Genomic DNA, 6,000 nt, shown 5'->3' on the forward strand with positions numbered 1-6,000 from the left:
AGACCATAACTGCCATCACCAACTAAAATACCCTCAAAAGCTTCCCACCCCAAATTAACACTATATTTGTCTATTGACTAATCTCACACCTCAAATTATGAATCCAACACCTAGTGCATATCATCTTCCTTGAACAGAAGACCTGGCCAACCACTATTGATGTCTATGCCAAGAGCAACCCCATACTCCAATAGCATTAGGAACAAAGAAACTAATCTTTATGACAAACAACCACTAATACTTGTAAATCAAACAAAAATAAAACTAAATGAAGACATTAGATTCTAGTGCGTAATTGACATGATAGCATAACCCAGAGTTATCCCTTTTTCTCTTCCAACTATAGCCCATTAATTTCATTTTTTTTCCTCTCTATCACAACCATCTTCATCATCTCCATCCAATTTGGCCATGAAATTTTCATTTGCTCCTTCAATTTGTAATTTTGGAAATTTTAATTCTTTAATATATGCAAATTATAATACGAGAAGAAATAAGCGAGGGGGTTGATAGTCAAGTAACACGGAAAGAGAGAAATAGACAAGAAATAAACATTTCGGGTAGGTTTGCATGGTGGTGTAATTGATGGGTGGAAGAAACTGTGAGGTTATAGGTAGGAAGGAGAGAATTATAAGAGGTAGAAAAAAAAAGGGAGGGAAAGAGAAAAAAAAATTTGCTGTTAATTAAAGTAGAGTTGGGAATGATGGCGAGTTGTTGTAGGTTTTTATGGGCCTGTTTGGAACCTTGATTTTTTGTCAAGTTTGTATGATACTAGTTTTTTAACAACTTTTACTACAAGAACTCCAAAAACTTATCAAAATTTTTAATCTACACACTTTAAAATATCCAAAACACAAAAAATCCAAAATTTCCTTTCTCTTTTCTTCTTCTTCCTCCCCCACCCCAACTGCCCACCACCTCCGCTGCTGGTTCTGGCACCGATCACCTCTTCCGGTGCCGATCATTTTTTTTCCCTTTCTCCCTCTCCCCCTCTTCCTCCCCTTTTGCCCGGTTCTGATCCTTTCTCTTTTTTTTTTCTCCTCTTCCTCTCCTCCACTCCTTCCCTACCACCCTTCCCTTTCCCCTATGGCCGGTCGCCAGACCAAATCGTACAGAGGAGGGGTGGGGGTGGCGGGGGAAGAGGAGTAGAGGGGAGAAGAAAAATTGCAAAAAAAAAAAAAAAAATTCCGCGGCCGGCAGATTGAGCAGAGACGGGAGAGGGGAAGGGGGATGGGGAGAGAGGAGGAGAGGGGTGGTGGGGGAAGGGGAAGAGGGGTGGCGAGGGAAGGAAGGGGAAGGGGAGAGGGGGTGCCCTTCCCCTCTGGCCGGTTGCCAGACCAGATCGCATCGAGGGAGGGTGAGGGTGGCGGGGAAAGGAGAGTAGAGGGGGAGAAGGAAAATTACAAAAAAAAAAAAAAAAATTCCGCGCCCTTCAGATTGAGCAAAGGCGGGCGAGGGAAGGGGGATGGGGAGAGAGGAGGAGAGGGGTGGCGGGGGAGGGAAGAGGGGTGACGGGCAGAGGAGTCAGAGGGGTGGCGAGGGAGAAGGGAGGAAATGGGTGGCAGGGGAGGCAGAGGGGGTGCTGGGGGAGAGGGGAGAAGAGGGGTGTCCGAGGAGACAGAGGGGGGTGTCGGGGGTGCCAGGGGAGAGGGGAGGAAATGGGTGGCGGGGGAAGGAAGGGGAAGGGGAGAGGGAGAAAAGAGGTGGCGGGGGAGGGAGAGAAAGGAGTGGCGGGCATGAGAGGGGGAGAAAAAAAGCAAAAAAAAAAAAAATTGCAGTAAAACCCAATACTGCATTGGCAGTGATCTGAAGAGGGAACGGGGACGGGGAAAGGGAAGGGAGAAGAAGCAGGAAGGGAGGAAGGAAAAGAAAAAAGAAAAAAGAAAAAGAAAGAAAGAAAAAGAAAAGGAAAAAAAGTTTTTCATCACACAAAAAGTTTTTCTACAACTTCTAAAAAATTTTTTTTCATCTTACAAAGTTTTTCTACAATTTCTACAGTGATCTACAGTAAAATTTTATACAAACACCCAAAAAACCCACCTTTCAAACATGCCCTATGTTTTCTTTTACTTTTGGTTTGGTTTTTGTATCCTACATATGTGGTAAACTATCTATTTTTTTATGTGGTAAATTATCTATTAAGTAGAGGGTATTGTAGTCATTTTATTGAATCGAGAGATATTAGTGTAATTTTCTAAAATTGAGGGGAACTAAGTGAACTTGTCAGAATCCTCCTCAAGGGAGGTTTCTGAAATTATCCCAAATAGTAAATGAGAATTTATTGAGAAAGTGCGACCTAGAAAGCTTATGAAACATTAGCAGGAAGGGATGAAAAATAAAATAATACTTAAAAGAAATTAAGAAATAGTAAATGAGAATTTATTGAGAAAGTTGTTTTAACCTATGGTCCTTTAGTCTTTTCACTATTTCCGTCCCAGGTACTTTAACAGAAGTTAGTTATAGATTGGGGGATAGGTGTTATTTGGCCAGAACTTGGGGTTCATTTGGTAGTTTAGTCAAATCTTAAGGAACGTAAATGTAATTAACCTTTTTTTTTTTTTTAACATGCACCACATGGCAATTACGAAGTATATTTCAACTTTAATCATATTATCTATGCTGCACACTTGTACTGGGTCTTCCTTCATGTGTTTACAGATTTTTGGACTCTTGAAATTAGAATGGGTCAATGGCTTGTGCCCTTGAAACAAGAAGGGTCCAAATGTTATTCATTTGTCAAATGTTTGAAAAGATTGCCATGTTGAACTGAACCAATCATGAAAGCACTAAATTCCTATTTGATTCAGTTACCGGGTTGACAAGACAAATGAAGGATTGCCAAGCAACATACAAGAAAAACAAAGCTAACTCACTTTGTTAAATTGGCCATGGAGGGGCCTCAGAGTTAACCTGGGAGTGTTTAGTTAAGAGTGATTTGTGAGTGCCAGGTCATGTGAGTGCCAGGTCAGCGTGTGCATGGCTTATTAGATTAAGGTAGTGATTGTTTGCAAAGATTAATGGTGGGAAAGTGAAGGAAAGTTTGTTAACTTCTTTCTATTACGTTGTGTTTGTTTAGAGAAAAGTTAGAAAAATTTACTGCATATATATATATATATATATATATATATATATATATATATATATATATATATATATATATATATATATATATTATGTTCATTGCCCTGCAAATTTGGTATGCTTGTGGAGAAAAATAGCTCGTTAGACATATTTTTTAAAATGATTATCACTAACTTTTAATGCTGTCTTGCAAATTTTTTAGGATTGTAAAGGAAGATAGATAATTACGCACATTTTTTAAAAATAACTACCACTAATTTTCAATAACTTTGCACTTTCTCTAAAATTTTTTCTTGCTAACCAAATATACATGGGAAATTGGTTCTTATTTTCATTTATCTTACTTTTCCATACAATTTTCTCTCTATTCAAACAAAGTCTGTTTTCTAGCTGTTAGGGGAAAACAAAAGAAAAACAAAACTTACCCGCACGCACACAATAAAAAGAAGGATGAATTACCTTATACCTATCTGTGATTTGGTGCTTTATCATATAATTTCCTATAACTTAAAATCTATATATAACTCCCTCATAATATAGATTAAAGTGTCATTGTTAGTTTTTCCGTTAAAACTAACAATCAATGATAAAAAGTCAAAATCAAATTACTAAATTGAGAAATCATTACTTTTTTTTTTCTTTTTCCTTCTCTCTCTCTCTCTCTCTCTCTAATTTTTTTTTCTTTGGAGAAAGGAAGAGATGATTTTGAAAACTTATATTTTAGCCTACACAATCTTAATTTTCTTCAAATACAAAAGAGATGGTAGGGAAATAAAAAAGGACTAATCTTTCATATACTGATATTGTATACACTAATAAGTGTGTTTAGATAGAATATTATTTGAAATAATTATTGTAGCATTTTTTATAATGTAATGTATATAAGATAAAAATGTGGTTAGCAATATAAAAAGATGGGTTGGAAAATATATTTATGATATAAGCAAAATATTTTTTGAAAAAAATTGGCTATCCAAACACTCTCACTGTCAATTTTGGATGAATGACAACTATGTAAAATTTGAATTTGAAACCTAATTTTTGCACGTGTCATGATTCCAACGGTAATAGTGTATATACTATTAGCGTGTATAATATTTACTTAATAAAAAATAAATAAGAAACAAAAAAGATGGAAGGCAAATGTAAAAAAATAAATAAATAACAAAAAACACCAAATCTTTTTTGACTACAAATATCATTATTGGTTTTTAAACCAAATCTTTAATGGTATTTTCTAGTTCTTATTTATCTGTGTTTATATTTCAATTTCTTCTTTTTTATGTTTGGAGGAAAAAAAAGAAGAAATGAAAGCACAAATTTGTTAATTTATTAGTTTGATTTCGACTTTTTACTATTGATAATTAGTTTTAACGAAAAAACTAATGGTGACACATTAACCCAAACCATGAGAGAGTTATATATAGATTTTTAAATCATAAGGGGGTTATGTGATAAAATACCAAATTACAGGGATAAAAGGTAATGTACCCATTATATATATATATATATATATATATATATATATATATATTTATATCTAGTACCAATTGGTGGCTCCGAGTTGGTCGGTCAATTGCTGGTCTAGGGCCTCCAGGCTGCACAACCAAATAGAGGGTCCAGATTGAATACACATTATTAACTGCTAGGGCTTGATAACCATTTCGACATGAAATCTTTTTGTTGCTTTTATTTATTTATTTATTAGTTATGTAGTTAGGGAGACTAGAACCCCAACTTAGCACCCAAGGGGAACTTAAGTCCCTCCTTCTGGCAAACTCTCAATCCTAAATTCCTTTAACAATTTGAATTTTTCTAGTTTAGAATATGAAAATTTCGATAGGGTATGGTTTGTCATTATGAAAACTCACAATTAAAATAAAGGTTTTTCTAATGAGTACTCCTAAGGCACTCATTAAAATATCTAAATTACACTTAATTTGTTACATGAATGTACACATTCACATTTATTATCTCCATACATTTAGATATTGTCTCAAATTAGTTTAACTCTTGTAAAAAAATTAATATTATGCAAAAGTATCTTAACGAGTTTTTGGGTTCGAACCCTTTTACTTATACTAGAAAAATAAAAATAAAATAAAAAGAGCTCCCTGGTGATTAACGGGACACTAATTAAACAAAACCTTAAAAGTTATTAAGGAACCCATGTTCAATTTTTTGTTGTCTTTCCTTTTTAGTTCAAAATTTTCAAACACCAATACCTAAAAATGAAAATTTTTTCCTTTGATCTAGGGGCACATTTACAAACTATGGGGTAATTTTTTTTTTTTCAGAATATTGTACCTCGAACTGCTATTTTGTTTCTATTCCTTCTCTGTTGTAAATGGGTATGTAATCGTGTTGGCAATCATGTTACCCATTTTAATCTGCATTGCACAATGAATTTAGATGTGGAGGTTGTGTCAGAAAATTCTTCCCCCTCGTTGTTCGCTGCACAGTCTTAGTTAGCCAATCCATCCTAAAGATTATATCTATTGATGATAACATTGTCATCGTCAAAACGAAAAGGAAATTCACACACTAAGCAATGTTGCCATATGTAGGTAAAAAGAATAATTCAAATTTATTGAAAGAGATAGAATTTGTTTGAAGACAGAAATTTGAAGTACATTTGATTGGAGCTTCGAGGAGAACTAAAAGAGAAATAGATAAAATCCAAATGTTTGTTAGCCCATCAATTCTCTTCAATTAAACATGCTACAACTACAAGAGAAGCAGTGATTAATTCGTATCATGCCCGTCGGGCACAATCAGTTATCCGTGGATCACATAGGGTGGTTTGCGGTCTGTCTTGGGCCATCATTGTGTTTAGCCCAAATCAGGTGCATGCAAATTAGAATTTTCTTAAATAAAAATACAAGGCACAAATCAAATTCCTGCATCTAAATTGGCAAG

Source organism: Coffea arabica, chromosome 8c (genome assembly GCF_036785885.1).
Source record: "Coffea arabica cultivar ET-39 chromosome 8c, Coffea Arabica ET-39 HiFi, whole genome shotgun sequence".
NCBI lineage: Eukaryota > Viridiplantae > Streptophyta > Magnoliopsida > Gentianales > Rubiaceae > Coffea > Coffea arabica.